Source organism: Dioscorea cayenensis, chromosome 20, assembly GCF_009730915.1.
Source record: "Dioscorea cayenensis subsp. rotundata cultivar TDr96_F1 chromosome 20, TDr96_F1_v2_PseudoChromosome.rev07_lg8_w22 25.fasta, whole genome shotgun sequence".
NCBI classification, from domain to species: domain Eukaryota; kingdom Viridiplantae; phylum Streptophyta; class Magnoliopsida; order Dioscoreales; family Dioscoreaceae; genus Dioscorea; species Dioscorea cayenensis.
The window spans coordinates 18,458,781-18,482,323 of NC_052490.1; the positions used below are offsets into that span (position 1 = coordinate 18,458,781).

At 41.3% G+C, this 23,543-nt stretch overlaps 1 long non-coding RNA gene and 1 other non-coding gene across 2 annotated transcripts; both read left to right on the top strand.

Annotated features, from left to right (window-relative positions):
* The first annotated feature begins 8,950 nt into the window (after positions 1 to 8,950).
* LOC120252022 lies at positions 8,951 to 9,057 on the top strand. The gene has a single exon (XR_005533575.1). It is a non-coding gene; the product is annotated as a small nucleolar RNA R71 (small nucleolar RNA).
* Positions 9,058 to 20,782: 11,725 nt separating this feature from the next.
* LOC120251819 lies at positions 20,783 to 22,481 on the top strand. Its single transcript, XR_005533497.1, has 3 exons — positions 20,783 to 20,813; positions 21,427 to 21,495; positions 21,985 to 22,481. It is a non-coding gene; the product is annotated as an uncharacterized LOC120251819 (long non-coding RNA).
* The last annotated feature ends 1,062 nt before the right edge of the window (positions 22,482 to 23,543 follow it).

Genomic DNA, 23,543 nt, shown 5'->3' on the forward strand with positions numbered 1-23,543 from the left:
GGCTGAGGCTTAGGAGCAAGCTGAGATGCCTCAGCCTCATCACCTTCAACCTCAGCTGTCTCTGGAGCTGGTAGCACTAGAGGATAAATCCCTGTCCGAATCCTGCGGATCATACCCATCAACCTCATCGTCTCCATACTCAAAGGAGCAGTAGTACTCATCCTCTCTGATCCGCGAATCGCGTACAAGAGACCGATGCTCATGATTAGCCTCGTAATGTAAGGGCCCGAGAAAATTACTCCCAATCGGTCGTAATGCCCCTGATGATGAATGTACTCTGCAAGGATGTACCCCAGATGAATTAGGATGCACTGCACCATCGAATACAGATATAAAAGCTCCTACCAGCTCAAAACACCTGTACTTTCACCTGTCACCACGGCCATTCACCGACCTACTCATAATGGCATGAAGATATCGGTATGTAGGGCGAGAAAGGCACGTGGCCTTGGACACTCCCAGCTCGTATTGACCCTGACCACACAATACTCGGTAGGCTCTCTGAGGGGTCAAAACTAAAGGATAATCAAACGTAACTGAGCATACTCCTTAGTGATCGCTTCCCCGCAAGTGTACAGGATCGCCAAGTAATACCTCGTGCAAAGACACGAGGATCGTATTCCACGGGGCTAAGGATCTCCTATTACTCCTTCTCGAGCTATTATCTAGCCTAAGATCTTAAGTGATGGATTTACTCTACTAAATACAAATAAAACTAAACACAAGATTTGCTAGCAAATTAGAGAGAACAAGCAATAAGCAAGCAAGAGAATCAATGAAGTGCAAAGGCCTATGGATGTGGATCCCCTTGAGGGGTTATCATGCAACATGGATGATGATTTAAAGATGCAAGGGTAAATTGGACCATGAGATTCCAAGATTAGAACAACCCCAATTTCTCGGCGATTGAACCCTAATCCCATACGAACATAGACAGGAATTTCTTCCAAATCTACATTCCTACGATTGCGTTAAGTACAAGGAAATCTCGCTTAGGAATAAACCTACTCTTCTTCGGATTAAACCTACATGGAGGGCTACCAAACACCCAATTTCTCGGCGTGATGATACAAGTATCCCCCTTCTAATCCATTCATGACCTAATACATGCGAGCAAGTCACATCTACATGCATCATTCATAAAAGAGCTACGGATTTCTCCTTGGTGTAACACTTAGCATGAAAACAATGGATTAGATCTCAAAATTACCCAAGCATAGAATTAACAAGTAATCATCCAAAATACATGATAAACCCCCCCAAGGTTCACCAACACCCGGTGGCCTTGGGGGTCTAGTGTGTCATCATCTCATAACAAACCATACAATCAAGCAAATCATGAAATACAAGCATAGTAAGACACTCCCTAGATGAAATGATGAAGGAAGAGGTAAGAATGTGCCGAATGACGCTTCCCACACCAAAGGAATGCTGAATGACGCTTCCTCTAGCCGCGGGTCTCTTTCCTTCAAGTCGTGATAGATCTCCCCTTGAATGATGTTGCTTTCTTGCCTTGAGAGCTTTGGACCTTGGGCTTGAATGATCTTCTAGCTTTCTCGACCTTCTTCTCCTCCCCAAGGTCGCCCAAAATCTCCCAAATGATCTCCCAAAAGTCAGCCAGCAAAAAGTTCTTTAATCAGCCCTAAAAGTGAGTATATATACCCCCCGAGGCATACGGGCCGTATAGGGGTCGTATGGGGAGTCGTATAGCACTCAGAAACCCTAGATTCAGCGTTCCATACGGGGTGCATACGGCCTCCATACGGCCCCGTATCTTTGGGTAGTATGGAAAATCGGACAGAACACCAAATCAATCCAGCTTTCTACGATGCATACTGCCCCCATACTTGGGTAGTATAGGGGGTAGTATGAAATTCCTGTTTTCTTCTCTTTTTGCCAAAATGATATCTTCTTGTTCTCCATGGCTTCCATATGCCCTACAAAGCAAATAATAGACGATTAAGCGCGAAACGGGCATCAAACCTCACAAAATACATGCAAAGTGCATACGATATATATATGACAACACCTACATTTAGACACTTATCACTTAGTGTCCGTGAATACCTCCTCGTATAAACTGAGCATGATCGAGAACTGAGTAACGCTCATAGTATGGTGGCGTCCGAGTGCTCTGAACTGTATAGTGTCCAAGCTGTCGAAGCTCTCATACAATCTATCAAACTCGAAATGAAGACAGTACCTCCAGTGTGAGCTCTCGAATAGCTGGCTCTCTAATCGTCAATAACTGACTCCATCCCCCTACTGAGACGAGGCCCTCGACCTCGTTAGCAAATGTATCCCCCTGCTGTGACTCACGGAGTATGCTGACGTCCAGAAACCGAGTCTACCCGAACCAAAACCTCGACAGGCACACAAAACAAGCCTAATGCTCGGGAATAGAGAAACTCATACTCTCTGTATCGGAAGATGAGTCACGCGGCGTCTTATCAACTTGCTTCTTCGATCAAGGAGCCATAATCTACAAAATCAGAAACAAATTGATGAAACAAGTTGATTAAACAATGCTGCTGAAATCCACACAGTTGCGTGGAATTTCCGCACGCCCGTGTGGATCTACGGGGCGTGAAAACCGCACGGCTGTGCCCTAAAAACCTGAAAATACACCGTGAAATTACTTCTAACCTCGTTCTAAACATCAATAATCCTCTTAATTGTAGAAACAAAGCATGTATGGCATGATTCAACAAATTAAATCATGAATTGATGAAGAAATCAAAAATGAGACTTTACCGATGAGTTGAGATGAGGAAATTAAGATTCGGCCTGAAAACCTAGCAAAAATCCCACCAAATTGGCACAATGAAGTCGGGAAAAGATATGAGAGTGTTATCAGACAAGTGGAGGGTGTGTAGAAGAAGAGAAACGCATCTTCTTTAAAAAGAAGTCGTGCCCCTTGGCATTTTGTACATCCGCACGGGCGTGCGGAAATTACCCATGCCCGTGTGCCTCCACAGGGGAGAGCAATAGGGGCCGATGCACGCCATGTGCTCTATCGGGATAGCACTCGCTGACTCTAAAAATACTCGCACGGGCATATAAATATTTCCCACGCCCGTGCGCCCAACCCATAGGGGAAACCACACGCCCCTGTCTGTCTCTATCCAACCGAGAGAAATTTCTATGTGTTCCGCACGCCCGTGCGGAGTTTCTGCACGGCCATGGACAATCACAGGCGCAACTCACAAGGGCATTCACACACCCCTGCGTGCTCTCGGGATGGAGAAGGGATCATCTGCAGAATCCCGCATGGGCGTGTGGAAAATACCCACGCCCGTGCGTTGGTAACAAGGTTGCACACAGGGGCGAGTCCACGCCCCTTTGTGCTCTCGGGAAAAATAACCAGGCCTCTGCAGAACAACGCACGCCCGTGCGGAAATTCCGCACGGCCGTGCGATAATCATAAGGTCGCTCACAAGGGCGAGTCCACGCCCCTGTTCCTTCTTTGGATGAGCTCACAATACAACCCCACGAGTGTGTGGAAATTCCACATGCCCGTGTGTTCTCTCTGGATATCCTGAAAAACTCTGCAGGCTTTGCGGAAATTTCCTGAACATGTTCATACATTCAAAGCCTGCTTATGCATGAAACCGACACCAGTGAAAAACAAAATAAATAAGCTCAAGCGACTAAATCTTCGCCAAATCCTCATGAAAACACACGATGACATAGAAATCCACCAAAATAAGCACAGCACAACCAGCTCAAAATGAGGACACCAACACTTACCAAGTTATTCAAGCAAAACTAAACTATCACTAATCAAACCAGTAAAACCTTGGGTTGCCTCCCAAGAAGTGCTTGTTTTACGTCACTAAGCTTGACGTACCTCGTCTTACCTCACGGGGGTTAATGAAGGAAAAATACTTCCTTTTCGACATTATTAACCTCTCCTCTGTAATATGGTTTCAGCCTTTATTTGTTTACCTTAAGCGTACCCCTCTCCGGGTGAGTGATTTCAATAGTCCCACGAGGTGAAACTTCAGTGACCGTGTAACGGCCGAACCATCTAGACTTGAGTTTCCCCAGAATTAACCGTAAACGAGAATTGAATAGCAACATCTGATCCCCTACTTTGAACTCCTTCGGATTTTTAATATGCTTGTCATACCATTTCCGAATTCTTTCCTTATAAATCCGCACATTCTCATATGCTTTCATCCTCCATTCATCCAACTCATTTAGATGTAGCAATCTTTATTGCCCCGACTTGTACAAGTCAAATTTATGGCTTTGATTGCCCAATATGCCCTATGCTCTAATTCCACAGGCAGGTGGCAGTATTTTCCATAAACCAGATTATATGAAGTGGTTCCTATTGGTGTTTTGTATGCTGTTCAATGGGCCCAAAGTGTGTCATCTAACCGTTCTGACAAATCCCACTTCCCTTGTTCCATAAAATTGGTTAGAATCCTCTTGAGTTCTCTAGTTGGGGAAAAGATGGAAAAAAGATTTTTGAAATCAGGGCTGAAATTAGCCTTAAATAGGGCTGGAATCGGGATCCCACACGCCCATGTTTATACTCCACACGGCCCTGAGGAAATAACGCACAGGCGTGTGAAATTTCTACACGCCCGTGTGGCTTCTCTGTTCACTGCTTCTTCGGCTGGCTGTCAACAAAACCTGCTACAATCCCCAACACAAAGTACTCCCGAGTCTACGCTTTCATCGAGATAACGTAAATGGGCACACGTTCACATCATGGATCGCTTTGCTTCTTCAACAACGGACAAGTCGGTAAGGATCTTTTCCTATGTGCAAAAATCGAAACGCATAAGTGTGACTACCCTTGTGCCCTCCAAATGGTTGTGCTAACTGAAGTACGAGGATGTTGGCACACACTCTAGCATCTCGCATCCGACCTATGTCTTCGCGTTTTAACCTTAGCATGATTTCCTCCAAAATTGGTGCATTACGATCCACAATGGCTTCTTTCCTTCTTAATCGTCCTCACAACACAATCTGCGTAAAAGAACATAGATACACATATTAGTGCTAAATCCCGACAAAACTTATCAAACTTCCACACACTCATATGGAAAATCCACAAGGGCACTCACAGGGCCATGTGGATTCCCGATTCCATCATATTTAAAGCCTATTTCAGTCCTGATTTCAGTATTCTTTTCTCCATCTTTTCCCCATCTTGAGAAAGGGCTTCGGCTAGGGTTTTGAGAGGTATTGACTAGAGATTTAGGAGGTTCTATGGCTCTAACATCGCCATCCCTTTGGAAGAAGGTTGGTAGGAGAGCGTCCGTCGACATCGATATGGCGAGGTGTATCCTATATTGGACAAAGGGATCCTTGGACGATGAGTAGAGGACTCTCCATAAGACCATCGTCACGACGATCGAGGGGGTTTTCCTATAGATTGTTTTCTTTTATATTTGATTTCATTATCATTTGTATTGTGCTCCATGGAGAGCTAAATCCCTTAGTGGGTACTTGGATGTGTGAACCCTAGGATGTATTCATTTCTTTGAATCTCTTTATTATGCTTTCAATAATTAATGTTTTTATTGAGTTCTAATATTCAATGCTTGATTGTATGAATTTTCCCTTAGAGTGACACTAGGGTTGAGAGTTCTTGTTGGTAACCCTTGTGCGTGAGTGACACACCACGAGAGTTAGACAAAGCTAGATTGGAGTGGGTTGAGAGGGTGAGCTGAGAGGGTGAGTCGAGAGATACAGGAGTGTCCCCTTTTCCCTCCGATCTGATAAATTCTACCTCTGTTCCTCTAGTTTTTTGTGGTCATAGTAGAGTGAATAGGATAAGGGATGATCTTGCGCTAGGGCCTAGTTGCGAGTGCAATGGGGTGAAGCGTGAAATGATCTTAGCATCTAGGGCTTAATTGTGGCTAGGGACCTTTCATCTGGACCAAAGGGTTAGGTCTATAATTAGGAAAAGATTTATCACTTGGAATCCCTAAAGCTCATTACAATCCTTCTTACGAGTGCGAGGTTGAGATATTGTTCAATCTCTCCTGTGGGACATGTAGAGGATTAGGCATGGTTGACCTTAGTGCTAGAACCATGTATGGAAATCTGGGCAGACACTCCAAATCATTCCGATGCTACAGTGTATACGACCCCCATACTGGGTAGTACAGTGGTGGTATGAAATTCCTATTTTCTTCTCTTTTCACCTAAATGATATCTTCTTGTTCTCCATGGCTTCCATATGCCCTACAATGCAAATAGTAGACGATTAAGCGTAAAACGGGCATCAAACCTCACAAAATACATGCAAAGCGAACATGATATATATATGAAAACACCTACATTTAGACACTTATCAGTGGCATTCAGTTTGATGGTGACGGCGGACTTTAGTCCGAAACTGCAGTATGGGGTTCCACGGTCCGGCCTAATGGGAGGCGGTGTGGTTAACCCTGGATTACCCTGGTCAAGAGGTGTGCGGAGCCATTGACAGTGGGTTCTTTTTGTGAGAAACCCGGGGTCACCACACGGGGATCTCAGTGGCCAACAACAAGGAAAGACAACCTTTTAAATTTTAAAAAGTTTTTTTTTAAAAAAAAAACTCCTTGGTGGTTCCATTGCTAGTCGCGGTCATGATTAGCGTGGGAATTGTTTTGGGCTAGCCTGTATTTTGAAGTTATGCTCATTGTGTTTTAAAATGTTATTTGCTTTTACTATTGATGAACCTTGTGTTACTTGTTAATATGTTGAATACTTGGAATTGATTTTATATATTTTTATTCTTGTGGAGTTCACTATTTGAAGTACTTTATCACTCTGTTAAATCTATGCTGACACCACTCACTGGGTAACGTCTGTTACTCACCACTCCCTTTTCTATTTTTTTCAGACTGCGACGTTGGATAGAGTTGTGCTATGTAGATAGTAGAGTGATTTATTGATAAGTTCCTAAATGTATGTATTTTAGTATATGTATTTGTTGCTTCTAGCATGTATTTTCATTAGAATTGATGCCCATTTTGTGCTTAGTCGTGTGTTATTTTCTTTGCAGGGCACAGGAACACCTTGGAAGACATGAAGATACAATTTGGGTGAAAAGAAGAAGAAAACCAGGTTGTAGTACTGTAGCATATTCACTGTAGTAAAGTAATGAGTGTAGTCACTGTAGCATCAGCAATGCAGCAAGATTACTGTAGCTGTCACTGTAGCACCTGGAGAATTTTGAGTCAGGTATCGAATCATGGCATACGGCCTCAATGCTGCCCGGTATAGAGCCCGGGATGATCATTGTAACACAAAGAAAGTTGATTGATTGAAAGCATACTGGCTCAATGAGGTGCTCATTGAGCCAGTATGGATACTATTTGGAGTGCATTTGAGGAGTCTTCTTTCCCCGAAGAGTGTCAATGAGGAGCTCAATGGGGTCATCATTGAGCTTTGGATTCCACCCGGGATTGATGGATCTTGGAGTTATTGATGAGGGGTATAAAGGATGTTTTTGGGGAAAGAAAGAAAAAACTTTTGGAGAGACTTTGGGAGGTTCTTGGCAGGCACCACTTGGGAGAAAGGAGATTAACAAAGAGACCATATTCTTTGGGAGATTTTGGCTTAAAGCTTGGGAAGATCAAGGGTTTGTACTTCAAGGGGAAGCTTAATCATCAAGGGAAGAGAAGTATTCGGCATCTCTAGGGCTAGAAGAAGCATCATTCGGCTGGCATTCTCTCTCCTCTTCATCATTCGGACTAGGGAGTGTCATTTATGCATTTTCTTCTTGCTTTTGTTGTGTTTGAGATATTTATTTGTATAATGGCAGACTAGATCCCGAAGGCCACCGGATGTAGGTGAACCTTGGGGGGTTCATCATGTATTTTGGATGCTTCACTTTTATTTGGAATGCATTGGTGTGATTTATGGTTTAGCTCATGTTATTTAATGCCTAGAACTATAATGCGGAGAAATCCTTAGTTCTTATTTGAGTTGTACACGTAGACGTGACCTACTCGCGTGCACTAGATCATCATTGAGCTAAAAAGGGAGATCCTTGACCAACATGCCGAGAAATTGGATGTAGGTTGCCCCTCCGAACCATGAGGATGAACTTAGGTTAAGCGCGTCCTTATTTCGCGATCTCCGTGTACTTAATGCAATTATAGGAATATGACTAAGGAGAAATCCTTGTCATCATTTGTATGGGATTAGGGTTTGACTACCGAGAAATTGGGGTTGAACTATTGTTGAGGTCCGTCGGTCTAAATCACCCATGCCATCTATTCTTATGCATCATTACATCATGATGAACCCCTCTTGGGAATCCTCATCCCTAGGCCTGTTCTTATTATCATTGCTCTTATGATTTTCTTGCTTGTTGTGGGACTGCTATACTTGTGTTCTTATTTATATCATTGCACATATTAAAGTAAGTTCATGTCTAAGTTGTACGGTTAAAAAATAAGTGATGGAGGAGTAATAGGAGCTCCTTAGCCCCATGGAATACGATCCTTGGGCCCTCGCTTGAGGTATTACTTGGTGACCCCGTACACTTGCGGGTGAGAACACAACCATTTATCTGTTCTCCTTATTTAGGTTTCTTATAGTGCATGTAAACATTATGGATCCAATAGACTTGACCTTTATATGTTGTTCATGTATTTGTATTTTTTGGTTGTATCTAAAAACCTTGGTTTGTGCTGTTATTGATGCTACTTGTGTTTTGGATCCCTAGTATAAGGGAACCTTATTATGCTCTTATTATTATTTTGTCTCCTAGCTATGTAAATGTGATAGCAAGTTTATATTGAGCCTTACAGAGACCTGAATGTGGGCCTGTTGTTGGACTCACTTCTTATCGTCATGGCGATTGCCACGTGCCCAGTTAGGTTCGGGGCGTGGCAGTTTTATTTCCTAAGGTATCTTCTACTAGTATCTAAAAACTGTCTTGTATTTGGATTCAACCCATTGCAAAAAAGTATGGATGATTATCCACTTGGGAAACCCATGTTGAGGACACTTCCTCAGGAGATTCTTGAGCCTCTCCCATCTCTCAAAGAGAGAATCCACTTCCATTTGAGCAAAATAGGAAATCTCATTCCCGAGCTTCGCAGATTATCCAGGAGGGAAATATATCTAGGAAGAAAGACTTTGACCATCTCCTAGCAAGTAGTGATGGAAGCTCAAGGTAATGATTGTAACCACTATATTATCTTCCCCTCTAAGGAAAATGGGAAGACCCTTAGCCTAATAGCATCATCCGTGACTCCATTAATCTTGAGCATGTCGCACACTTCTAAGAAATTCTCAATGTGGTTGTTTCAATCCTCATTGCCTAACCTATCAACTTGTGTGGACTGCTACACCATTTGGATGAATCTCGACTTGATCTCAAAGCTTTAACCTGTAATTAGTGGTTGTATAATACTAGACTGCGTGGCACATGTTGTAGGTTTACATAGTCTAAAAGTATTCTCTATTACTCATTCTGTTTAGCCATGTTTTCAGACCTTTCAACCACTATTTTAGCTTGATAATTCTATTCTTGCACTAGTTCCTTTGACCGTTTATGAATTATTAGATCAATTTCTAGATCACCTTCAATAAATGATGAAGGATTCCATCAGGTCATAACCTGTAGTGAAAATCAATGAAGAGAAACAATGAGAATTGCAAAAGAACGAAGTGACACATTCGAATATGCGTGTGTATACAGCAAGTGCATGGGTGTTGAAGTAATAAATACCCAGTGAGTTGGGTAGTCGAATCCATAGGAACAGGCTATTAGTACTAATTTCTTCTCTGCTATCTAATCTAATGATAATGGGATAGTGTGGTGACCAAATGTGTGAAGAGATGAATAATGGAGACAAATATGCAACGGTAAAATAGAGGGAGATCTCAATCAGTAAAAGTGGGGTATTCAGGCAATGCTCCCATAGGATTCAGGTATTAGCTATGGGATATGCAAAGTTCTTCTATGATGAGTAAGCTAAGTCATGGAAATCCAAATAGAATCGAATCCTGTCTACAGATCACCGATACTAGTCCCCTACGAGGTCCCGGTGAAGAAATCGCTCAATCTCAACACCTCACACCACATATGACAACAACGCACTCTAGTTATTCCAAGAGGTGTATCCAATTCCTTAAGATTGATCCGACCTTAATTCCCAGTGAAGGATCTTAACCCCCTACAAGGTGCCGGTGGAGAAATCTAGCAATCTCACGCCTCCCACCAAATATGGTTGTATAGAGTCTAGGGAATGGAGATAGAATACACCAATTGGAGGGGAAAGGGGACACTTCACGATCTCATGACTCACCCTCTCAACCCTCCTCAATCTTGAGGTTCTAAACCTAATGGAGATCTCTCTCCCACCAAGGCAACAAATCATGTAAACCAAATAACCATAAGATCAATAAGGAAAGCAAGCATTAAACAATCAAGATTGAAACTTAATCAAACTCGGATTAAATAGAAACACAAAGCAAATCTACAAAGATGAGAATCCTAGGATTCACAAGCCCAAATACACTCTAGGGTTCTAGCTCTCCATGGAGCAATGTACAAAACACACCATAAATGAATGAAAATACATAAAAACCATAGAAATAAACCCCCTTATATATGAACCGATGGCCTTGATGGAGAGCTTCGACGTCTTGAAGGACCCACTCTGAAGCTAGGTTCACTGGTGGATTTGTTTATGCTATGATGGAGGAGGAATCAATTAAATTTGGTGATGAGGAACCTCCAAAGCCACAAAGACCTCCTCTCCGAACCCTAGCCATCTTACCCGTCAAGGGCAGCTCAAAAGTTGACAAAGATTGGGTAAAAACAGCTATTTATAAGCTCCAAATTGCGTCTGTCACGCCCACACACCCGGTTGGATTTTCCATGCTCCCGTGTGGGTTACAGGAATTTCCACGCTGGCGTGCGGAATTTCTACCCGGGCGCATGAACATTAACTTTGCTACATTACTGCTACAGTAAAATCACTACAGTACTTTGCTGTAATGATTTCCACAATCGCGATGACAAATATTCTCCTCTTAAAAGGTCTTGAAATCTTTACAAAGAGAAGAATGCGGAGACATGACTGCCTTTGTGCCTTTCGAACTAGTGAATTGGCTTGCATAACCTTGGAAGTTGGCACACATCTTCTCATACACGAACTCCTCTTGTGTCTTCATCCTTAACTCGCACAAGAACTCCCAACCTTGTGTCTTTGTAGCCTATCTTTTCTCCCTTTTACTCCTTCACGGTATCTACAACCTATATGCATAAAATAACACACAATACAAAATATGAGACATAAACTATATATAAAATGATGCTCAATGCATGTAAAACACATATAAAAACATGTTCACTCAAGCACTTATCAAGAAGTATGAAGCGGAAAAATAAATGAAAAAGTAAATAGCTAAAGTAACCAAGTACTAATGTTCCTAATATCCCATTCCCTATCAACAATGCCAAAAACTTGACACACCAATTTGCGTTCGTGTATGCAAGTGCAGGGGTGTCAAAGTAACAAAATACCCGGTGAGTGGGTAGTCAAATCCACAACGAATGGAATGATTAGTAATAACTATTTCTCAATTTTCTAGTTGAAATCAATGGTTGTGATGAACTTAATTGATTGCAAGAATGTTAACAAGCTAGCAAAAGAAACGTAAAAAGTAAGCTATATCTGAATCAATAAAATTGAGGTACCCGGCTAATGCTCCTCCTACGATCTAAATTGAAGCTCCAAACATGCTAAATGATTCTAAACCAAGTTTAATGAGTTGAGGCAATCCAAGAACCACCAGTCCTTGCCTCAATGGCATCGGTACTAGTCCCCTACAAAGTCCCACTGAAGAAATCGCTTAATCTCAACACCTTACACCCTATATGACCGCAATAAGCTATAGGGATACCTAGGAGTTAAACCAATTCCTAAGGATAGATCTAATCCTATTTCTAGGTGAAAGACCCCTAACACCATACAAGGTTCTAGTGGAGAAATATTTCAATCTCATGCCTCACACCAAATATGGTTGGACAGAGTCTAGGGAATATGGAGATAGGAAACACTTGTCAGAAGGGAAAGGGGACACTCCACTATCTCATGACTCACCCTCTCTGCCCTCTTTAATCTTGGAGTTCTCACTGCAATAGAGACCTCTCTCTCATCAAAGTAACAAATCAAACATAGATAATCAACAACAAGGATCAATAAAACAAGCAAGCAACGAGAGCACAAGATTAAAACTCAAATCAAATCAGATTTATTAGAAAACATAAAGCAAACCAACATAAAAGATAAGATCCTAAGGTTTACATGTCCAAATACATACTAGGGTTTCACCCTCCACGGAGCAAGTTACAAAACAAAAATTAATACCATGAATACCAATGTAAACTATATTGAAAACCCCCATGAATTCATTATGATGGCCTTGATGGGTCGCTAGATGTCTTAAAGAATCCTTCTCAAAGGCTCGGTTGCCAAAGGTCCCCTCGATGCTATGATGGAGGAAAGATAGATCAAAGTTGGAAAAGAACGGCTCTCAATCTCACCAAAGACCTCCTCTTAAATCATAGCCGCTTTGCCTTCTCAAACACTATCAAAAAGTCCCTCAAGAATAGGAAAATGGGGTATTTATAGTCATAACATGCGGTAGTCATGTGCTTCCACGCGACCATGTGGAATTTCCATACAGTTGCATCACCAGTAACTTTGCCACATTTAAATGCTACAGTAACTTGCTATAGTAATTTTCACAAATGCGGTTCATGAACTCTTCTGTTGAGACCACATAGTCAGGCACACGTCCATGTGCAAGTGCACGGGTTTGTTGAAGTAATAAATCCTAGGTGAGTGGGTATCGTATCCATAGGAAAAGTGAATAGAAACACGATGATTTCTATCTAACTAAGATGAGAATAAATCAATGATACGATGAATGAGATGGATATAAAAAGAGATAAAAGAAACAAGAAAGAGATGCATAATAAAATTGGGAGGAATAGGCAATCAATTGAAGTGGGGTACTCAGATAATGCTCCCCCTAGGACTAATGTTTCAAGTGCAACACCAACTATTATGTCTCCTAACTGATGCTTAATGCGTCGTAGAAATACTAAGGCACACGGTCCCAAACCTAATGTCAACCGTGACTAACTCTACAATGTATCATAGCGGAGAAATCACTCAGTCTCAACACCTCATACTGCGTAAAGTTGCATGGTGTTCTAAGGATTCCAAGTGATAAACCCTATTCCTATGTATAGATCTAACCCTTTAGTCAAGGTGAAAGACCACTAGTCACAATTAAGCCCCAGATACTAAAGTTCACTTCAACGCTTCACTCTTTTGCTTGCGCAACTAAGCCCCAGCGGAGTTCATCCTTCAGCACTTCACTCTATTCTGACAGCAAAGAACTCTTTCAAATGGAGGTAGGATTAATCACACCGGAGGAGAAAGGGGATGCTCCGCTACCTCTCGACTCACCCTCTCTAATCTAGGTTTGTCTAACACTCATGGCATGTCACCCATCCACAAAGGTTACTAATATAGACTCTCAACCCTAGTTTTACTCTAAGGGAGAAATCATTCAACAATCATTCAAGATTGGAACTCAATTTAAGAAATAAATTAAGGAAAGCATAATAAAAGGTCAATGAAACAATAACATCTTAGGGTTTACAAAATCAAAGTACCCACTAAGGGGTTTAGCTCTCCATAGAGCAAGATACAATCAATAATGAAATCACAAGTAAAAACATGTAATCTATAGGGAAACCCCCTCGGTATTCATGTCGATGGTTTTGTGGAGTGGCCTCGTCCTTCCCAAAGGTCCCCTTGTCAAGACTAGGACACACCTCGCCGAATCGGTGCTGACGAAAGCTCCCCCAAGAACTATCTTCCAAGAGAATCGCGGTGTCAAAGCCATAGAAAAACACCAAAAGACTTTCCAAAACCCGTCTAAACCCTAGCCACAAGCCACTCAAAAGATGGAGAAAAGATGTGGAAAAAGATCTTAAAATCAGGCTGAAAAATGGCTTTAAATAGGCTGGAATCGGGCATCCACACGGCCCTATGGATTTTCCACATGCCCTTATGGAATTTTCACACGGGCGTGGGTAATTTTCGCACATCCATCTTGATTCTCTAGAATTTTGATTTTCTATGGACTATAAACAGTAACTGCTACAATAAATTGCTACAGTGTTTTTCACTGCATTACTCTGCTACAGTACGTCCCGCTAAAAAAACTCCCGAATCCATTTTTCATTGAGGCAACATAAACAACAACACATTTATGCCGTAAATTATGTCGCTTCTTCAATATATGGTTTCATTGGTGAAGATCTTGCTATCATTACACAAGTCGGGATACGCAAATGTGATTGCCTTTGTGCCCCTCCAAATCATTGTAAATTGCTTGAACATATTGGAGGTTGGCACACATTCATGTATCTTTGATCACAACTTGTGTCTTCGCATTTGTTCCTTCCAGGATTTCATCAAATGGTGCAATCATGATCAATTTTGGCTTTTTTCTTCTATATTTGCCTTCATAACCCTATATGCACAAAAAAACACAAATATACATCTATTAGCGCTAAAATCTGATAAATGTAATGCTCACCGTAAGGAAAGAATACTTTGCATTCTTAACACACAAGCACTTATCACTTAAATTCTTCACACAAGTAGGGACATAATTGTGTGAGTGCCCTTGTGCCCCTTCAAACTAGAAATTTGGCTTGAATCCTCTTGGAAGTTGGCACACATCAATGTAAATAAGCTCCTCTTGTGTCTTGATCTTTAGATTGCAGAAAGACTCCCAAAATTTGTCTTTATAACCTATCTTTGCTTCTTCTTCTTCTTCCAAGGCATTGGAAACCTAATTGCATAAAAGAACACCAAATACACTATATGAGACATAAACAATGATTAAAATGATGCTCCATGAATGTCAAATGTATAGATAAATATATCTAATCAAGCACTTATCAACGACCTGTGAAAAATCCACAAGGGCATGTGAAATCTTGATTTCAGCATTATAAAAGGCCACCTCAAAGAGTTATTTAAGGGTTTTTTCTTATCTTTTGGAGAGAGTGTTTCTAGGGTTTAAAGGAAGTTTTTCCAGGTTTTGAAGTGTTTTTATCTAGTTTGACATCGATTTCTTTCAAAGGAGAGTTATTGGGAGAGCTTTCAAAGACATTATTTTGGTGCGGTGTTCCGGCTTGATGGAGTAGTTGTTGGAGAAGGAGAAGCGGCTCTTGTAAACCATCATCATTGACAATGATCGATAGTCGCGCATGTGCATAGGGTCACCAAGTAATACCCCTCACGCGAGCATGAGGGTGCCATATTCCCAAGGGCCCGAGAAGCTACCCTTACTTCCGCTTCGTGTGATTGTTTAGCCTACAAGTTTGAGTGTTGTGGAAAAAATATAAAATACAACTAAAACTCTTGTAAAAATCTCTACAATCAAGGTAATACTTAAGGAATAAACAGGGCAAGGAATTGGTCACGGATGTGGATTCCCAAGAGGCTTACTAAAGTGTGAAAATTCCACTAACTAGCATGAAATTGGGTAGTTTGGACTAAGAAACACTAAATTAGACTAACCCAATGAATAAGACAATTGGTCCCTAATCCAGTACGAATATTAGATACAAAACTTCTTCACCCAAATCCTTGCACAATTTCAATGAGAGTGGTAGGTATCTTAAGTTAGGATTTAAATACAACCGAGGATAACCACAACAATGGAAGGGTAGAAATACCCGGTGGTCACATCATATTTGTACATGTATCACCTTCAGGCTTGGTGAGCCTAACACTAAGGCAATGGTCATGCAACCTAGCAAAGTCTAGCAATTGATATTGTGATACCTGGCTCGTCACCGTTCTTTTTCTTATTTTCTTTTCCCTTCCCTAGCCATTTGGAGGGTAGAGGGTTTCCACGTCTTTTGTTGAGTTAGTTGGGGTCATTTGAGTAATTATCACCCAAACTTACACACCAATGTCTTTCTTTGAATATACAAGGGCATTATTGTCTTTTTCCAAATGCTTATTCATTCTAGTCTTTGTTTCATAAGCATGAGGGTAACTTAGTCATTTTTTTGAAGTCCATGGCATTTTGGTTAATAAATTGAAGCTTAAGGGGCAAAATGGTCATTTCCCTTTAAAACCTTATCCATTGCATTAAATACAAGGTTTCTTGGAGGCTAAGCTTCTCATTTCTCTATAAATTCTTCTCTTCTTCATCCCAAGGGCTAATCTTCTCTTCTTCTTTCCCAATCTTGTTTGATTTGAAGCTTAGAAGGTATTGATCCTTTCTTTTCCTTTGTTTGGATAAGGCATGAATCTTCTATGTTGTGCTTATGATTTTAGCCCTTTAAATGGTTATTTCACTCTTATGCTCTTTCTTGGAAACTTGTTTTCAAGATCTTTGTAATTGTTTGTCAATTTGAAGGTTGTCTGAGTTGTGAATCCCTTGTACTTCACCCTTGTATCCATGGAATTAGTATACTTTTGAATTCCATGAGTTTTGATGGTATTTTCTTGTAGAGTTTTGGTGGGGTAAAGAAGGGTGTTAGGAGCTCAAAATGATGCCATAGGTTTGTAGATTCATGTTTCTTTTAGTTAGCAATTGTATAGTTGTGAGAACTTGGTGTATTTTCCCTTGGATTGTTGTTGAGTACGGTCTGGGCACTGTAGCATTCCTGATTTTACTGTAGCACCTAGAAGCTTTAGTTGTTTCTTTAATTTCTTTGGATTAGAGTAAAGCTCAAACCCTTAGGACTTCTTTGGTAACCTTCAGGCTTATCTTTGAGCCAACCCCAGGATCAATTTTCGGATTGTTTGGTAGAAGGAACTTAGGGTTTCTTTGCTTGGATTTTGTACTAACCTTGGATGTTATTTGTGTGTTTGGCAAGGAGGTGAAGCATTGGACCGAGGCAAAGATTTAGCCGTGGTTTAGCTTGTGAGGAAGGGAAATCATTTTGGTGAGTGGGATTATTAAGCATGACCCTATTAGAAATTACCAATATTTATATGCTTATATATACTCTATCTTTCTTGATGAGCTTTTGTTGGGTTCAAGATTTATTTTGAGATGTTTAATGCTTTGGAAATGAGTTTAAAAGTAAATCTTTGTTGGTTTTATACTTGTTTTTGTAACTTGTTTTAAAGATTTTTGAAAGTTTTGAGTTTCAAAGGGGTTGTTTTGTCAAATTGGGATTCCTTGTGAAAATCTTTGATTTTTTTGTGAAAATAAGTTTGAAACTCAATCTTGGTTTGTTGAAAGGTAAGATTTTCCACGTTGTTTCTTGTGTTGGATTTTGTAAAATGATTTGTGTTAAAAGCTTGAGTTTTGCTTGTGCTTTTATGATTTCCTTATGGAAATGGATGAGGTATTGTTGTTTTATCAGTTTTTGGTAGCTATTATGCTCCGTGTGGAGTGTGTTTATTGTTGGGTTTTTATGGTGACCACCTTTACTGATGGCGGACTCCACGGCCCGGCTGTTGAGGTGGCGTGGTAGACCCGGTTCATTACTACGAGGGCGAGTCGGGGTTGGAGTGAAGAGTCTGACTCGGATATTCATTGGGTAGCCGTTGTCACCAGGCGGTGAACCGATGGGTCAACGTCAAAGGCATGAGTACTTTGACGGCCCTAAACCTAGCTACGGTCGTGGTGAATGTTTAGGGAGGTTTCTAGACCACTTTATGCTAGGTGAGCGTTAGGTGTTGCGTTATCCGAGTTGAAAACTATTTTGATTTACATGTTTATTGTGGAAGCTTTACTTCAGGATGGGCTTATTTCCTTTATTCTGGAACTCTATATTCAGTATTTTCACACTTTGATTTTCTAAAACCCTAATGGCGGTAGAATACCTTCTTATTTCTATCCTTCTTGCAAGTTTGCTATTATATGCATTCCTGCGGTTTAAACTAGTTATTTTATTTGTAAAGTATCATATTTGGAGTTTTATGTTATCATCGTGGTATATTTCTATTAGAGCTATGCTAAGCTCCCCTCATTGAGTAACGTTAGTTGCTCACCACTCTTTCTTCCTCCCAGGGTGTTGCAGGTAGAAGTTGTGGCAAGGTGGTAACGTGCTGGGCATTTACTACTGTTCTATCTTCTGTGTGTCTTTTCAGTTCATGTATGTTCTTTTGTCATTGACAAGTTATGTGACTTATGGATCCACTAGGGGGTAGTAAACCTTGGTTTATAGTTTTGTGTCTAAACAACTCTTAAACCCTTACTGTATCAGTTGTGTGCTATTGCTGTTATTGCTTCCTTGTGTATATGTGAACCCCTCTATTTCTTTTTGTTATTGTGGTTGCCGTTGTTGCTACTTTCGCTGTATATCAGTATGTTTCTCCGCTTTATATCTCTGATAGATGTTGTTGGATTCTAAGTGCGTTGATCAGCCTTGCGGCATCCCGAAGGTTGAGTGGCGGAGTATCCCTCTTCGGGATTATCGTGGCGGTTGTTACGTCCTGTGGGTCCGTGGGTCAGGGCGTGACAATTTTATTGGTATCAGAGCTATTGGTTTGGACTAATAGCTGTAGCCTGTTATTGTCTTTTACTATTTTCTTTAGTACCTAGTGGATCCAGTTTGAGTTGAGCATGTACCATTGTTGCATGTAGGAATTGATTATGAAAAGTTATCTTGCTGTCTTTTCCAGTGAAGATGTCAGCACGACGTCCCCGCACACGCAGTGGAGTAGTTGCTCCTATTGCTAAGCCTACTATTGCACCACCTGGAGGTAGACGGCGTAGAGTGCCATCTCCACCGTCTTCTCCTTCGCCGCCTAGGCAAGCTACCTCCTCGAGGCATTCACCTGTCGTACCGGCATCAGTGCACGCTTCAAGTGCACCTGAGATAGTGCCCCAGGCCCCAGCACCAGAGTTAGCTCCGTCCCCAGATGCGATGCAGGCCTTCAAAGCCTATTGGGACAGTCAAGATAGGCAGCCAACCTATCAGGAGTTCAAAGACTTTATGAGCTTTTGGTGCATGTACGGAGGGTCTGTACCAACTGTGCACCCAGCTGCTCCAGTACCGGCTCAGATGCAGTCAGTTCCCCGAGCCCTTGTAGATGACAGTAGGTCCAGTCAGAGCTTGTCCCTGTCTAAGCTCCTGAAGGAAGCCCGGCAGTTGGGCTGCAGTTCCTTTGATGGCACGAGTGATGCCATGGTGGCCAAAGAGTGGTTGAAGAGAGTGATAGCCACTTTCAACGACATGGTTCTCGAAGATGAGCTGAGGCTCAAGGTTGCCACCAGGTTGCTTGAGGGTAGAGCAAGAGTTTGGTGGGAGAGTCTAAAAGGTCGTTCCCGGGTTGCTTTGAGTTGGACAGATTTTCAGAAGGAGTTTGACGAGGAGTATTACACCCATTTCCACAGAGACCAAAAGAGGCAGGTGTTTATACAATTGAGTCAAGGTGGTAGATCTGTAATGGATTATGAGACAGAGCTAAAGGACTTGGCAAACTTCGTACCTGAGCTAGTGGGTTCTGAGGAGGTTTTGTGCTCGAAATTCGAGGCAGGGTTGAATCTCAATGTTCGGGAAAGGATGTCAGTCACAGGAAACCAGAGCCTTAAGGAGGTAGTGCAGTTGGCCCTTAGAGGAGAAAAGTTAATTCTAGAAGGAAAACGAGTCCAAGAAAGCATGAGTAAGAGAAGGAGTGCGGAGATGAATCAACCCTCGAAGAAGAGTAGAAGTGAGAGTTTGTCTGCTGGTGCACCTTCTGTTGGTTTCTTAAGGGTTCCACTGAGCCAGTCAAGTGCGCCGCAGAGTTCAGTACCTTCAGGAAGTGTGTCAAGCAGAAGATCAGAAGGAACTAAGAGACAGTGTTGGAATTGCCGTAAATTCCATGATAGGCCTTGTTCAAAGCTGCAAAGATGTTACCAGTGTGGTCAAACAGGTCACCTCAAGTCAGCGTGTCCAGAGTTAGACCGTGGTGAACCTACTTCAGCGCTTGGTCCAGGTCATTCAGATCGGACAAAAGTTAGCCAGCCAGAAGCTCAGACATAGGCCAGCGCTGCCAAATCTGTAGCTGCTAGCAACATCCATCAATCAGGAGGACCACTCCCTCAGACCAGATCTCAAACTAGGATCTTCGCCATGACCAATGAAGAGCCAAAGTGTGGACAAGATGTGTTTGCCAGTATAATTTCTTTTCTCTTGCTTGTTGCTCTTGTGTTGCTTGACTAGTTTGTCAACTCAGTGTTTTTGGGTAGTCTTGTTCTAGTAAGAGGGTAGTGTTAGAGGCAGAGTTGTTTTCTTTGCAGAGTTGAGATATTGCTGTATCCTTGAGTTTTTCCTGTTGGACTTGATGTTTGTTTTCCTTGTTCTTGGAAGGAAATTTCGAGGACGAAATTTTTTTTTTAGGAGGGTAGGATGTGATACCTGGCTCGTCACCGTTCTTTTTCCTATTTTGTTTTCCCTTCCTTAACCATTTGGAGGGTAGAGGGTTTCCACGGCTTTTGTTGAGTTAGTTGGGGTCATTTGAGTAATTATCACCCAAACTTACACACCAATTTCTTTCTTTGAATATACAAGGGCAATGTTGTCTTTTTCCAAATGCTTATTCATTCTAGTCTTTGTTTCATAAGCATGAGGGTAACTTAGTCATTTTTTTGATGTCCATGGCATTTTGGTTAATAAATTGAAGCTTAAGGGGCAAAATGGTCATTTTCCCTTAAAACCTTATCCATTGCATTAAATACAAGGTTTCTTGGAGGCTAAGCTTCTCATTTCTCTATAAATTCTTCTCTTCTTCATCCCAAGGGCTGATCTTCTCTTCTTCTTTCCCAATTTTGTTTGATTTGAAGCTTAGAAGGTATTGATCCTTTCTTTTCCTTTGTTTGGATAAGGCATGAATCTTCAATGTTATGCTTGTGATTTTAGCCCTTTAAATGGTTATTTCACTCTTATGCTCTTTCTTGGAAACTTGTTTTCAAGATCTTTGTAATTGTTTGTCAATTTGAAGGTTGTCTGAGTTGTGAATCCCTTGTACTTCACCCTTGTATCCATGGAATTAGTATACTTTTGAATTCCATGAGTTTTGATGGTATTTTCTTGTAGAGTTTTGGTGGGGCAAAGAAGGGTGTTAGGATCTCAAAATGATGCCATAGGTTTGTAGATTCATGTTTCTTTTAGTTAGCAATTGTATAGTTGTGAGAACTTGGTGTATTTTTCCTTGGATTGTTGTTTAGTACGGTCTGGGCACTGTAGCATTCCTGATTTTACTGTAGCACCTAGAAACTTTAGTTGTTTCTTTAATTTCTTTGGATTAGAGTAAAGCTCTAACCCTTAGGACTTCTTTGGTAACCTTTAGGCTTATCTTTGAGCCAACACCAGGATCAATTTTCGGATTGTTTGGTAGAAGGAACTTAGGGTTTCTTTGCTTGGATTTTGTACTAACCTTGGATGTTATTTGTGTGTTTGGCAAGGAGGTGAAGCATTGGACCGAGGCAAAGATTTAGCCGAGGTTTAGCTTGTGAGGAAGGGAAATCATTTTGGTGAGTGGGATTATTAAGCATGACCCTATTAGAAATTACCAATATTTATATGCTTATATATACTCTATCTTTCTTAATGAGCTTTTGTTGGGTTCAAGATTTATTTTGAGATGTTTAATGCTTTGGAAATGAGTTTAAAGTAAATCTTTGTTGGTTTATACTTGTTTTGTAACTTGTTTAAAGATTTTGAAAGTTTTGAGTTTCAAAGGGGTTGTTTTGTCAAATTGGGATTCCTTGTGAAAATCTTTGATTTTTTTGTGAAAATAAGTTTGAAACTCAATCTTGGTTTGTTGAAAGGTAAGATTTTCCACGTTGTTTCTTGTGTTGGATTTTGTAAAATGATTTGTGTTAAAAGCTTGAGTTTTGCTTGTGCTTTTATGATTTCCTTATGGAAATGGATGAGGTATTGTTGTTTATCAGTTTTTGGTAGCTATTATGCTCCGTGTGGAGTGTGTTTATTGTTGGGTTTTTATGGTGACCCTGCTGCAGTAGGCGGACTCCACAGCCAGCCTGTTGAGGTGGCGTGGTAGACCGGTTCATTACTACGAGGGCCAGGTCAGGTTGGAGTGAAGAGTCCTGACTGGATATTCATCGGGTAGCCGTTGTCACCAGGCGGTGAACCGATGGGTCAACGTCAAAGGCATGAGTACTTTGACGGCCCTAAACCTAGCTACGGCCGTGGTGAATGTTTAGGGAGGTTTCTAGACCACTTTATGCTAGGTGAGCGTTAGGTGTTGCGTTATCCGAGTTGAAAACTATTTTGATTTACATGTTTATTGTGGAAGCTTTACTTCAGGATGGGCTTATTTCCTTTATTCTGGAACTCTATATTCAGTATTTTCACACTTTGATTTTCTAAAAACCTAATGACGGTAGAATACCTTCTTATTTCTATCCTTCTTGCAAGTTTGCTATTATATGCATTCCAGCGGTTTAAACTAGTTATTTTATTTGTAAAGTATTATATTTGTAGTTTTATGTTATTATCGTGGTATATTTCTATTAGAGTTGTGCTAACCTCCCCTCACTGAGTAACGTTAGTTGCTCACTCCTCTTCTTCCTCCCAGGGTGTTGCAGGTAGTAGGTGCGGCAAGGTGGTAACGTGCTGGGCATTTACTACTGTTCTATCTTCTGTGTGTCTTTTCAGTTCATGTATGTTCTTTTGTCATGGACAAGTTATGTGACTTATGGATCCACTAGGCGGTAGTAAACCTTGGTTCATAGTTTTTTGTCTAAACAACTCCTAAATCGTTACTGTATCATTTGTGTGCTACTGCTGTTGTTGCTTCCTTGTGTATTTGTGAACCCCTCTATTTCTTTTTGTTATTGTGGTTGCCGTTGTTGCTACTTTCGCTGTATATCAGTATGTTTCTCCGCTTTATATCTGTGATAGATGTTGTTGGATTCTAAGTGCGTTGATCAGCCTTGCGGCATCCTGAGGGTTGAGTGGCGGAGTATCGCTCATCGGGATTGTCATGGCGGTTGTTACGTCCTGTGGGTCCGCGGGTCAGGGCATGACAGATATACCGAGTTATCAAGCATAGCATTACATTCGAATACACTAAACAAGGATCACAAATAAACCCAAATGCGATAAACAAGTCAAGCAACGATTGTACACAAGTTCACCCCCAAGGTTCACCTACACCCGGTGACCTTGGGTGTTTAGTTGTCTATAGCTACAAAATACTCAAGGTAATACATGAAAATAACCAAAGAACACATAAGAAATACTCCCGTAAAGATTGGAGACCGAATGTGGCTTCCCTTGTCGTTCTTCCTCTTAAAATGTGGATCGAGGATAGCATTACATTCGAATACACCAAACAAGGATCATTGTATCTCGCTCCCCTATTCATTCTTTCCCTTGAGATGCCCTCTAAAATCTTCTCCTAGCTCTGATCTAAAGATCGTGAAGTGAAGTCCAAGAGGTAGTGTTCTCTCCTTTTAAAATGCCATCAAAACCTTTATAAAGACACTTCTCGAGATGCCATGTGGCCTGGAATGTGGGCAGCATATGGGTTGTGAAAATTCTAATTATTCGTATG